Source organism: Stomoxys calcitrans, chromosome 1, assembly GCF_963082655.1.
Source record: "Stomoxys calcitrans chromosome 1, idStoCalc2.1, whole genome shotgun sequence".
Taxonomy (NCBI): domain Eukaryota; kingdom Metazoa; phylum Arthropoda; class Insecta; order Diptera; family Muscidae; genus Stomoxys; species Stomoxys calcitrans.
The window spans coordinates 267,506,935-267,522,084 of NC_081552.1; positions in this window are offsets into that span (position 1 = coordinate 267,506,935).

Below are 15,150 nucleotides of genomic sequence, written 5' to 3' on the forward strand. Positions count from 1 at the left end.
TGTGCTTTTTATGGGCGCAAGACTTTAAATCAAGAGATCGGTCTATATGGCAGCTATATCCAAACCTGGACCGATCTGTGCCATATTTCAGAGGTATGTCGAGGAGCTTAACTTAACTCACTGACCTAAATTTCGGCGATATCGGACAATAAAAGCGCCTTTTATGGGTCCAAAACCTTAAATCGAGATATCGGTCCATATGGCAGCTTTAAATTGATGGAGGATGTCGAAGGGCCTATCACTACTCACTGCACCAAATTTTGACAAAATCAGACAATAAATGCGCCTTTTATCGCATCGAGAGATCGGGAGATTTCACTGTCCCAAATTTTAGCAAATCGAAAAATAAATAAATGTGGTTTTTTTGGGCCTAAGACCTTAAATCGGTGGATCGGTCTATATGGCAGCTATATCCAAATCTGGACCGATCTAGGCCAAATTAACGAAGGATGTCGAAGGGCCTAACACAACTCACTGACCCAAATTTCAGCGAAATCAGATAATAAATGTGGCTTTTATGGACCTAAGACCCTAAATCTGAGGGTCGGTCTATATGGCAGCTATATCCAAATTAGGACCAATCTGGGCCAAATTGAAGAAGGATGTCGAAGGGCCTTACACATCTCACTGCCCAAATTTTAGCAAAATCGAAAAATAAATGTGACTTTTATGGGCCTAAGACCCTAAATCGGCGGATCGGTCTATATGGGGGCTACATCAAGATATTGTCCGATATAGCCCATCTTCGAACTTAACCTACTTATGGACAAGAAAAGAATCTGTGCAAAGCTTCAGCTCAATATCTCTATTTTTAAAACTGTAGCAATTCAATTTTTCTCAGATCGGTCCAGATTTGGATATAGCTGCCATATAGACCGATCCTCTGATTTAGGGTCTTAGGCCCATAAAAGCCAAATTTATCATCCGATTTTGCTGAAATTGGGCACAATAAGTTGTCTTAGGCCCTTCGACATCTTTCTCCAATTTGGCTCTGATCGGTTCAGATTTGGATATAGCTGCTATATAGACCGATTTCACGATTTTAGGTTTTGGGCCCATAAAAGGCGCATTTATTGTCCGATGTCGCCGAAATTTCGGACAGTGAGTTAAATTAAGCCCCTTGACATACTTCTGCAATATGGCACAGATCGGTCCAGATTTGGATATAGCTGCCATATAGAGCGATATCTCGATTTAAAGTTTTGGCCCTTTAAAAGGCGCATTAATAATCCGATTTCACTGAAATTTTACACAGTGACTTATGTTAGGCTTTTCGACATTCTTGTCGTATATGGTTCAGAGTGGTCTATTTTTGGTTATAGATACCAAAAAGACCAATATTTTGTTCTACAAAATTGAACAATGACTTGTATTTATTAGACCACTCAATGTCCGTGCCGAATTTGGTCCAAATCGCACCATATTTTGATATAGCTGCTATAGGGGAATAAGTTATGCATTTTTCGCTGGATTATGACGAAAAATGTTTTACGCATATACCCGAGGTGGTAGGTATCCAACTTAACGCCTTTTTACTTGTTTTAATTTAATTAATTGAGACACTTATTTCGGTGCTGCAGTACTTATTGATTTAATTCATCATAAAGAGGATGATGTCGGTAGGCTAGAGGATGCGTGCAAGACTACCAAACATTAGATCATGAGTTCAATACCAAAAATATTAAAATTTGTTTTTAAGGGTAATAGTAGAGAGTGACAGAGGAAAACCCGAGAGCAGCAGTAAAACGAACAAGCCAACGCAGCGCGAGACGAACAAAGAAAACAAAAACACCACCACCCGAAACAAAGCACATGTGTTGGCTGGTTAGATGGTGTTTTGCCTTGCTTATGGATATATTGTTGTTGTTATACATTAGCTTGCAAAGAGTGCTTTTCAACAACAAATTTGTACTTTGGGTCGTTGAGATTCACAATAAATTGTTGCAGGAAAATAAACAAGTTTCGTAGTTGTTTTTTCGACCAAAGTTGTTGTTTTTTTTAAATTATTTTTATCTGTGTAACGGATATCAGATGTCGCCAATTGGAGGAAGTTTCGGTTTATTTTATCAAAAAATCAACCACAAGGTTGGCAAACTGAATCATTGGTTCATAAAAGACAATCACAAATCACCAAAGGTTTTTTGTGGACCAAGCATTCATCTATTTCATTTATTGTTATAAATTGTTTAAGAGTAAGTGCAACTTTTCTTTAAAAAAACTAAAACAGATATGAGTTTCCTCTATTTTGAACACATTCTATCATAATTTCCTTTCTAAACTGATTTGCGTGCTACCCAAACTTGTTTCGAAATATTTCTCTAGTTGTTCTTATTTTGACTAAAACATCTAAAAAACATTCATTCAGTTTTGTGCAATTAATAACACTGTTAAGCAATTCACGAAAATATCATTCCAGTATATTATGGCTCCGATAAAGTTGTTGTTACAAATTAATGGTATTAATCTTCGCCCATTAATGGCATTCAGAGTGGGCAACGCACATACACCGCCAAGCACTAGCTCCACGTCCATGCATAATATCCTGTCCATATAACACTCAAAACGCAAGCGATAAAATCCAACCAACCCTTTTTGTCTTGTGCTAGAATGCATCCCAACCCAACGCTGTCGTAGAAGCACAAACCCAAAACAAAATAGCCAGATAGTTTTATAAATGTCCACTTCAAAGGAGAGCCATAAATTTCTGTTTATGAAAAATAACACTACGCCACCAGGACACCACCGGGGAAAAGGACTTTGTGAATGTTTCAATTAAATGAACATCAAACAATCAGGGGGCGTCAGAACATTCAGAGCATGACACCCACAAAAACCGAACGACGAAAAGCAACAGCAACGACACCCAGCGGCCCATGTTGAGCGAAAGGCCAACCTGTAGTTGGCAATTGCCTCTAAAAACGAAATGAGGCAAATGGAAAGATTAACAATGTTAGATATGATTCCAGCAATGAGATATCGATGATATTTACAATGTTGACCTAGAGGGGTTAAATGAAAGGTTGACGGCGTGTATCTTCCACGAATGCAAAGGTGCCGTTAATGAAGGGTTTTTGTATCTCTTCGTTTTTGTATATTAATTTAATATTTGTCATACACGCAAAGTTCGACTGGTGGGTGGACTGTTCATTTCAAATTCTAAGCAGGATTAGAATCTTTGTTGCTGAAATAAAGGTGGCCAGGGTGGTTAAATTTTTACAATACCGTTGTAGGGAAATTAAGCCTATGGAAAGTTAAGCTTTCGAAATAAGATGGCATCCAACTGGAGAATATTCGGAAGACTACTCAAAAGAAGACTAGCATAAAAGAAGGAGATGCGGACTACCTCCGCAAATCGGGATTTCGTTCATTCTAGAGATGTGCAAGTGAGTGATTTTTCACTCACGCTCACGAGAAAAAAAAATATTTCACTCACGACTTTTTTATGTCGACTCACGTTCACGCACGCTTACGAGACCAAAATTTTACTCACGCACGACCCTCGGAAAAATCACGACTTACACAAAACCTTACGAAACATGGCTGAAAAAATATTTTTCGATGAAGCGAATAATATTATTGGGTTGCCCAAAAAGTAATTGTCGGTAATATAGTAGTAATATAGTCGGCGTTGACAAATTTTTTCAACGGCTTGTGACTCTGTAATTGCATTCTTTCTTCTGTCAGTTATCAGCTGTTACTTTTAGCTTGCTTTAGAAAAAAAGTGCGCGAAATTTTGTTTACATTTGTTTGTTTGGCGTCAATTTTAATATGGGTACCGAATCAACGCTTGTGATATGCACCTTAAACGCAATGAATTTGGTCCATTTTTAAAACGAATCATAACTGAAGATGAAAAATGGATTGTTTACAACAACGTTAGTCGAAAACGATCATGGTCCAAGCATGGTGAACCAGCTCAAACCACTTCAAAGGCTGATATCCACCAAAAGAAGGTTATGCTGTCTGTTTGGTGGGATTGGAAGGGTGTGGTATATTTTGAGCTGCTTCCAAGGAACCAAATGATTAATTCGGATGTTTCCTGTCAACAATTGGACAAATTGAATACAGCCATCAAGGAGAAACGACCAGAATTGGTCAATCGTAAAGGTGTCATATTGCACCAGGACAACGCTAGACCGCACACATCTTTGGTCACTCGCCAAAAACTGTGTGAGCTTGGCTGGGAACTTTTGATGCATCCACCATATAGCCCTGACCTTGCACCATCAGTCTACCATTTATTTCGATCTTTGCAGAACTCCTTAAATGGTAAAACTTTCGGTAATGATGAGGCTATAAAATCACACTTGGTTCAGTTTTTTGCAGATAAAGGCCAGAAGTTCTATGAGCGTGGAATACTAAATTTGCCAGGAAGATGGCAAAAGGTTATCGAACAAAATGGCAATTATATATTTGATTAAAGTTCATTATAAGTTTTATTAAAAATTCATTTACTTTCTTTTATAAAATCCGCAATTACTTTTTAGGCAACCCAATATACCCACCACCGAAGGATGGGGGCATATTCATTTTGTCATTCCGTTTGCAACACATCGAAATATCCATTTCCGACCCTATAAGGTATATATATTCTTGATCAGCGTAAAAATCTAAGACCATCTAGCCATGTCCATTATAGTCTTTAAAAATAGAGATATTGAGCTGAAACTTCGCACAGATTCTTTTCATATCCATAAGCAGATTAAGTGCGAAGATGGGCTATATCGAACTATATCTTGATATAGCCCCCATGTAGACCGATCGGCCGATTTAGGATCTTAGGCCCATAAAGCCACATTTATTATCTGATTTTGCTGAAATTTGGGACAGTGCGTTGGGCCCTTCGACACCCTTCGTCAATTTGGCTCAGATCGGTCCAGATTTCGATATAGCTGCCGTATAGACCGATCCTCCGATTTCGGGTCTTAGGCCCATAAAAGCCACATTTATTATCCGATTTTGCTGAAATTTGGGACAGTGAGTTGCGTTAGGTCACTCGACATTCTTCGTCAATTTGGCTCAGATCGGTACAGATTTGGATATAGCTGCCATATAGACCGATCCTCAGATTTACGGTCTTAGGCCTATTAAATCCGCATTTATTATCCGATTTTGCTGAAATTTGGGACAGTGAGTTGTGTTAGCCCACTCTATTGTCCGATATTGCCGAAATTTCGGACAATGAGTTAAATTAGGCCCTTCGACATTCTTCTTTAATTTGGCTCAGATCGGATCAGATTTGGATATAGCTGCCAAATAGACCGAACTCTCGATTTAAGGTTTTGGGTCTTAAAAAGCGCATTTATTGTCCGATTTCGCCAAAATTTGGAACAGTGCTTTGTGTTAGAATTTTCGACATTTTTCTGCAACTTCACCCAAATCGGTCCAGACCGATATCTCGATTTAAAGTCTAGGCCCCATAAAAGGCGCATTTATAATCCGATTTCACTGAAATTTGACACTGTGACTTATGTTAGGCTTTTCGACATCCGTTTCTTATATGATCGGTCTATTTTTAGATAAAGCTACTGTACTTATTATTATTTGGTCCAAATCGGAACATATTTCGCCATAACTGCTATGGGACATAAGATATGCAATTTTCACAGGATTTGGATGAAAGGTGGTTTACATATATACCCGAGGTGGTGGGTATCCAAAGTTCGGCCCGGCCGAACTTAACGCCTTTTTACTTGTTTTCATTATGGATACCAATATTGAAAAGATTTCATCATTTTTGAAAAACAATGATGCCAGTCCGCCCTATTATAAGGTACATATTTAGCCGGTATTAGCAACATGCAAACATTTCTGGTGGTAATCAATTGTTTGATCTCTTATACTCTCGTTCACTGTAAATTTATAATGAAAAGCTTATTCTAGATGGGGTCATTTTTCGTGCAATTGCCCAAATTTCATATAATCGACTCAAAAACTACCTACGGCCACCCTACATTTAGATTAACAGACCAGCAGTGTATCGTCTACATCAAAATATTTTCCTAATATCCAATTTTTTATGTCGTCCCTACCCCTAGAACATGAAAAATTTACCATCATTGATTAAAAAGTGGTGGTTAAAAGGTGGTTACCATTGCTGGTCGCTCGAAGTGCTAATTGAACTACGAGTATTTTTATTAAGTGAAATATTGGCGTAAAAATATGTTTCACAAACATGTCATTGCATGACAAAATGACATTGCAACCTCATACAGGTACGAGAAGTTGGATGGTGATGGTGATGAGCGAGCCAACGAAGGCAAACGTCCTCCCAAAACATTTTAATTACATTGACAATAATTTGCAACTGTCCATCTATATCGTCAACACGTTAGTCGTGGCTATAGGAAACCGAAAAGTGAGGAAACTAAAGATGAAAAGATTTAGAAAATTAGTATGGCCATGCATTGATAAACTCCTCCCATTTACAATTTCAACAGTTTGAAATCGTTATTAAGCAAATGAACTGCGTATTTCCTTATGGCCTGCCAGTCATTGCTATTTTTGGATAAATTCTATTGATTTCTGCATAAACATTTCAATAGGCAAATAAATAAATATTGCAATTTTGTGGTTTTCGCTAGGAATTTGTAAATTTTCAACAGCCCCTAACCAAATGGCAGGTGATGACAAATCAAAGAAACTGGCAAGCAAATGATCGTTTAATATCTATGAAGCCACGAATCTGTAAACATAGCGCAAAGATCAAAGCATTTTCATTTATTTGTTAAGAAAATGAACGAAATCAAAGCAAACACTACTGGATTTATAATGAAGAAAAAAGCATAGAGGAGAAAAAACAACAACGTTAACACAAACAGGCACCATGATGGAAAATAATGGATTTTGATTGGCCCGTTCAAGAAAATCATCAACACCCACTCTCTTCGCAGTGGTTGTTGTTGGCTGGCACTTGTCATGACACATGTTCGTATGAGTGAGTGCGAGTGCACACCTTTTGGTGATCATTTTTTTTTCTCTCACTCTAGCCTTTGAATTTCTTCTCTCCCAAGCTATGTCGCTCTTTCATTCCCCCTTTGTATTTCAATACATAGATGTGATCATTTGTACCCATGAAAGCATAGGCATATACGTATATATATGGATATAGTAAGAAGGCTCTTGGTACAAAATAAGAGTGATGCCAATTTTTTGATGATAGAAAAATACGGTAAAATGCTATCAAAAGGACATTTTAGTCATAAAATTTATTTAAAAAAAATATTTTTTTATTTGATGCCGCATTAAGGGACCCTAAAAAATTTGATTTCCAGTAGTCGGCATTTGAATGCCGGGTGGAAAATGGTTATAAACCTGCCTATGGACAAAAAAAGTCTGTACTACGTTGGAGGTCTCCTTAGTGCAGAAGTTAATTTGTCCTTCTTCTATGATTCTCAACGCCAGGTTTCTAATAAATTAAGCAAAAATTGAGCATTTTAAAATTAAGAAATTAACTGAAACTAGGTATAGAAGCCACCGTAGAGCAGAGGTTAGCATGTCCGCCTATGACGCTGAACGCCTGGGTTCGAATCCTGGCGAGACCACCAGAAAAAATTTTCAGCGGTGACTTTCCCCTCTTAATGCTGGCAATATTTGTGAGGTAATATGCCATGCAAAACTTCTCTCCAAAGAGGTGTCGCACTGCGGCACGCCGTTCGGACTCGGCTATAAAAAGGACGCCCCTTATCATTGAGCTTAAACTTGAATCGGACTGCACTCATTGATAGGTGAGAAGTTTGCCCCTGTTCCTTAGAGGAATGTTCATGGGCAAAATTTGCAATTTGCAATTTGGGTATAGATTACTTTCCCATTAATCAGTCAGGTTTAGTTCGATAGAAGAGGCCCATTTTTTAACTACATCTATATAGCCTCTGTATAACCGATAGCCCGATTTACCCCAATTTGTTCGAAATTTGCAACAATGTGTTATACCCTTCGTTTGAAAATGGTCCAGATCGGATCATATTGTGATGACCAACCGTATACACATATCTCCCAATTTAAGGTTTTGAGCTAATAGAAGGCTATTTTTTAACCGATTTCGCTGAAATTTTAATCAATGCGTTGTAGAAAGAGAGAGAGGGAGAGGAATGGCCTAGATCGGATCATCATTAGATTACATTCTATATAGATGGATCTCTCGATAGAACTTCTCAAACTCGGAGGGAAGCTTCCTTAAGCGGCTTTGATTGACTCCCTTTCTGACTCAATTACAACAATCTTAGAGGATTTTCCGGACAGTGAAATCGTTATTTCTGGCGATTTCAATGCCCATAACTCCTCCTGGCTTTCCCATTCGGGATATACGACTCCGGAGGGTCAATAGAATGACCTGATGCAGCTAGTGAATGAACCGACACACCTCTCATGTGTCGAAGAGCACCAACATAACACTCTTGAACTATGCTTAACTTCGCACCCTGAGAAGTATGAAGTTAATGTCCTTGCGCCTCTTGGTAATTCCGATCACTGCACTATTTCAGCGTCCTTTTCGTTTTGTGCTCTCCGCGCCGCCTCTACCCCAGCCCCGAAGCGGTCAATTTTTGTATACCATAGAGCACGTTGGGCTGAGCTCCACGAATTTTTACAGCATTGAACTTTGTTTTCTAAACGGTGACGTAAATGCTGCTGCCGAAATGGTGCAGAAAGTAATATTAATAGGAATAAGATCGTTCATTTCGACTAAGAATTCTTCGGTTAAATCAAATGATAAAATTTGGTTTAACCGGGCATGCAGAGGTGCTGTCAGATCAAAAGAGGATGCATTTAGGACTTGGCGTCTGAACAAAAATGCCAATACTGAAATGCTGCACAAACAGGCAAGAACTTCGTGTGCCAGAGTACTTAGATATGAAAAGTTTTCTTACGAACAGCGTTTTCGTGCCAAAAGTTATTGCTTCTCCGAGGGGAAGCAAGAGCATCCCATCGGAAATCCCAACTCTTGTTAAGGATGATCAGGTGTTCACTGACCCGGTCGATAAGGCTAATGTACTGGCTGAAATGTTTTCAGGAAATTCTTCCTTGCCGTTTAGCAATCAACCACTCCCCGTGATTGATAGTGTACCTAGTTTGATGCCTCAGATATTCTTTCGAACACGTGGAGTCCAAATGGTCCTTGCGGATCTCGACGTTAATAAATCTCCGGGCCCGGACAGTATATCAACACTTGTCCTTTGTAAGTGTTCTTCGACGCTTGCTCGTCCACTACGCAGCCTTTTCAACCTTGCTTACCGTGCGTGAGTTTTCCCGGCGAGTTTGAAGGTTGCGATCCAGCCCACCCCAAAAAAGGTGGGGCGAACAACCCTGCGAATTACTGGGCAATTGCGATATGCTTTACGCTCTCCAAGGTTATGTAGAGTATTGTTCATCTTGTCTTATACTTAGAGTCCAATGGCCTTCTTAACAACAGACAGTATGGGTTCCGCAGAAATCGCTCTACGAGAGACCTAATGACATTTTTGTCGGAACGATGGAGTCGCTCTATCCACCAGTTTGGTGAGAGTAAGGTCGTGGCTCTGGATATCTCCAAGGCATTTGTTAGGGTCCGGCACGGTGCACTTTTATCAAAGCTTGTCGCTTTTGGAGTCGATAATAACTTCGTTCGATTTATATCGAGCTTTCTCATAGATCGCACTATACGAGTTGTTGTAGATGGGTTCTCATCCGATGAGTATACACTGACCGCAGGTGTACCACAAGGCTCTGTCCTTTCCTCTTCCCTTTTTCTTATTTCCATTGACGATCTATTGGGTCAGACTTCGAATCCAGTCTACTCATTTGCCGATGACAGTAGTCTGTGTCATTCATATTTATTCGATCATAGGCCTAGTCCTCATGAAATAGTGGACAGGAGGCATTCAAGTATTTGGGCTTTCTTAAGCGGTGCAAGAAATATTTCACCTCTTCGGATCTTTTCAATATCTATACTACCATCATCAGGGTGAGGATGGAATATAACTCTCATATATAGGCAGGAGCTCCAAAACAATCCTTGGAGCTACTTGACCGTGTTCAACGGAGAGCGATGGTGTTGATTGGGGACAGTAGGATATCCAACTCTATTGCTTCTCTTGAACATCGTCGGAATGTGGGTAGCGTTGTATTGCTCTTTCGTTATTTTCATGGTGTGTGTTCCAGGGATATTCGTCTTCTTATCCCTGACTTTAGGATGTTCACCAGGAATACAAATCTTGCAGGAAATCACACCCGTTTGTAATTGATTGTCCAGTCGACCGAACTATGCATTACCGAGAAAATTCATTTTTCGCCCTAACATTTGGTATGTGGAATCGACTTCCAGCTAATGTCTTTCTCACCGACATTGACGTTCACTGCATTTATGGGGGACATCCCCTGCGTGTTGGTTTCGTGAAAAAAAAAAAACTTATAAATGACGTACCGATTTTCATGAAATTTCGAAAATGAGATAGCATTGACCTTTCTACATTCATTCCCAATAGGTCCGTATCGAAACTCTGTTGAATATAGTTGTTATATAGACCGATAAATATACCGATGGTTGTGAATATTCAATTCTTTAAGTTCAGATAATCAAAAGAATCGAAGGCTTGGGAATGATCAAGAAGTACCATAAGAGCAACATTATTGTCATCTATCTCACTATCAATCGATAGGGAAATTTCAACTAAAGCACTGACACAACTATGATCTGCGTGGAACTCCGCCTGCCTATCGAGCAACAAAGACTCCCAGTTGAGATATTCAGACATTTGTTGATGTACAATTTTCTCAAAAACTTTTGACAGGTAACATAGGATGGAAAAAGGGGCGGAATTCAGATTTGGGGATAGGAATTGTCTTAGCATGTCTCCAAATGGTTGAGTAATAACTATAACTCAGAATTGAATTAAAAAGGTACATAAAATAGGGAAGGGGGTGGGGGGGTCGATATCATATAATCCCACAGCATTAGATTTAATCAATGAAAACCTTTTTAAAACTTCCTCATTGGTGACACATCTAAACTCAAAACTATTATCCACATCCATGTAATCATGTTCGTAATCCTTACTGCGCTATTGCAATTTTACGTCCCCTTCAAAGACTTCGCATTTACCAAAGTTTTAGCCGGATGATGCAGATTGTTGCATACTCGAAGAAGGGGTTAAAAATCGTCTTACATACCAAGGACGTTCGTGACATCCTGATTTCTGTTACCCCATTGGAAAACTTAGGTTAGGTTAGGTTGAAAAGAGGGTGCAATATTAATACGCCCCATGCAACTATGGACATACACCTAAGCCAGTGCCAAACCACTGTGAGCCTTCTCAGTACGCTCCTGAATGTAACACTTCCAATTCAGTTTCCTGTCCAAGATTACACCTTAGTATTTGGCCTCCTCCCGCCTATGCAAAGATAACACATTCTCTTTATCTATTACAATTTCCCTACGTTGCACTTTCTCTCCATCGCATATGTTAGCTCCTGTGGAACCAGTGCACTTTCTTCAGAGTCAAGCGCTTTCAACCAACATCAAAGTTTACATCACTTTTTCCGCTTATTCCCCATAACCATAAACAGTGATCGTTAAATACACCCAAAACGATCCTACACATATACAGGCACATGCACATGCACATGCACACGAAACTGTAGTGTAATTCTTTCACAATATTTATTTTACACGGCAAATATTTATTTGTGAAGAAATCGTCCAAAAATTGGATTCAAGAAATGCCATCAACAAGAGCAATATTTTTCAATATTTACACTCATATTTTCGCCATTCGCGAGGATTTCTTTGTTTATACGATTTCATTTGGTTTTTGATCTCACAAATGGGTCGTTAATTACGCCCACAGCCGACCACAGATCCAAGCATCACGTTCAGGGCGAGATGGCTGGGGCGGTATGGTGTGGCTGATGTTTTGCCACAATATCAACGCTCCTATCCATGTATTTTGAAAATGTTAATCTCTTTCAAATTTATTTGTATTTTCCTTTAAATTTAGCAAAGATAAGACGTTCAACAAATGCTCAACGAGGTGTTGTGTGTTTAGGAAAATTTCAAATATTCATTAAAATATTTTCTGCTCGAATTCGTTTTATTTATTTAAATTTGGATTTGAAACTCAGTGGTTGGCATGGCCGACTGGTTGGGCAGCATCCAAAAAATTGGATACAACTCAAGAACGGGGCTAGCTTGCTTGGGTGGTTAATGCATAGCCATGGTTGTTTTGAACAATTTAAAACAAAAACTCTATTGTTTGAATACTAATTTGTTTATAAGTTTATTTAATAATAAATGTATTAAGACATCATTGAGCTATACGGCGTGAATAATATGCATTCGGACACCATGTGGCGTGGTCCGTTTTATGCTTAAACACCTCCAAGCAGGAATGTTGTGGCAATTATGAATAATTACATTATAAATAAATTAATAAATTGAGAAATTCACGCATAAATATTTTGAAAATCAAATTAACGGCCCAAGTTAATGACCAGTCAAAGCGGGTTATTTTTGGCACTATTTACGAGACATTTTATTTATGGCCTTTCATTTTTGTTCATTGGTGGAATATCGAATGGAAAAAGCAATTCAATTCTTCAATGACTATTTATTTATTTTTAACTTTCTTGAGATTTCGGTGTCACATAGAATTTGGGAATGCACGAAATGATTTCTAAGATTGAGTCCTTCAAGCTAATTAAAATACATTTTCAAAGCAGAACGAACAGCTTCTGCTAGCTTTGGGCAATGTCATTCTTTAAAGTTGCAGATCACTTGAATATATTTGAGTAAAGTGAACTGTTTCCTTTATTTAGTAATCATATTCCTACACTATTCTACATTTCTGCTCAGCAGAATTTGCTTTTATCATATTGAAAATATATTGTCGATTTTATGATTTGTGAAATACGAGTGTAAAAATCCAAGTAAAAGCGTGCCGGGACGTATCTTATACACCATGGACCGCATTTTCAAGTTCTTTGAAGAACTTTTTCAAATATATATGAGGTAAATGAAGTTATTGACCGATATGGACTACCATAGCTGTTACAAGTCACAGAAAAATACCCCTCCAAAATTTCTCAGAAAGTCAAATTGGAAGATCGGTTTATATGGCAGCAATAACTGGTTATACACCGATTTAGACCATACTTGACACAGCTGTTGGAAGTCATAACAAAACGACATATGCAAAATTTCAGCCATATTGGAGAAGAGGATCAAGAAGTCTAATCGTGAGATCGGTTTATATAGCATCTATATCAAGTTACGGACTGATTTCGACCATATTTGGAAAAGCTGTTGAAAGTCATACCAAAACAATGCATGCACAATTTCTACTTTGGTATGGTGGCTATATCAGGTTATGAACTGATTTAGACCATATTTGATACAATTGTTGAAAGTCGTAGCAAAACGATATTTGCAAAATTTCGGCCAAATATGATAAGAATTGCGTCCTCAAATAGATTCTATTTACAATTGGAGTATATTAAACATATTGCAAATGCAAATGAACATAACTTTCGATCTACCTCTCCGATTTGATTGAAATTTTTCTAAATGGAAAAGCTTGTCGTGGTGGACATCCCGTTAAATCGCCAAAGTATATTAACAACAAGTAAAAAGGCATTAAGTTCGGCCGGGCCGAACTATGAATACCCACCACCTCGGTTATATATGTCCCTTTTCCCTTTCCTCACAATCCGGTGAAAATTGGATAACATATACACCCAAATTAGGCACGGGCATATAGTGGTCTATTCAATATTGTAGAACAAAATAGTGGTCTTTATGGCAGATATATTCAATTATAAACCGATCTGAACCATAGTAAGGTCGGATATCGTGAAGCTCAGAAAAACTCACTGTTTAAAATTTCAGCGAAATCGGGTAATAAATAAAGCTTTTATTGGCTTCAGACCCTTTATCGGGAGATAGGTCTATATGGCAGCTATATCTAAATATAGTCCGATCTAAACCATATTTAGGTCGGGTGTCAGTAGGCTAAAAATAACGCTCTATTTCAAATTTTAGCGAAATCAGTTAAAAAATAAAATTATTATGACAGCTATATCTAAATATAGTGCGATCTGTACCATATTCAAGTCGGATGTTTGCAGGCTTAAAATAACCCATTGTTTTAAATTTCAGCGAAATCGGATTAATATTAAAGCTTTTATGGCCTTCAGACCCTTTATCGGGAGATCGGTCTATATGGCAGCTATTGAGTTGCCTAAAAAGTAATTGTCGGTTATATAGCAGTAATATAGTCGGCGTTGACAATTTTTTCAACGGCTTGTGACTCTGTAATTGCATTCTTTCTTCTGTCAGTTATCATCTGTTACTTTTACAATATATCTTAATAAAGTCCGATCTGAACCATATTAAGGTCAGATGTAAGGAGGCTTAAAATAACCCATTGTTTTTAATTTCAGCGAAATCGGGTGATAATTTACGATTTTATGGCCTTCAGAACCTTTATCGGAAGATCGGTCTATATGGCAGCTATATCTAAATATAGTCCGATCTGAACTTTATTAAGGTCGGGTATTGGTAGGTCTTAAACTACTCACTGTTTCAAAATTTCAAGGAAATCGGGTAATCAATATAGCCTTTATTGGCTTCAGACCCTTTATCGGCAGATCGATCTATATGCAGCTAGATCTAAATATAGTCCGATCTGAACCATATTTGAGTCAGTTGTCGGGAATCCTTAAACTACTCACAGTTTCAAATCAAATGAATTCAAATCGTATGAAAAATTAAGTTTTTATGGGCATTAGACCCTTTATCGAAAAATCGGTCTATATAGCAGCTATATTCAAATATGGTCCGATTTGGCCCGTTCAAAAACCTAACCAGCGTGCATCAAAAAGGCGTATCTGTGCCAAATTTCAGCTCAATATCTCAATTTTGGAAGGCTGTAGAGTGATTACAACAGGCGGAGGGACAGACACACGGACATCGTTAAATCGTCTTAGAATCATACGACGATCCGAAATATATATACTTTGTAGGGTCGGAAATTTATATTTCGATGTGTTGCAAACGGAATGACTAAGTGAATATACCCCCCAACCTACGGTGGTGGGTATAATGCAAAATAGTTAATAAAATGTGTTTTTATATCCACCACCGAAGTATGGGGGTATATTCATTTTGTCATTCTTTTT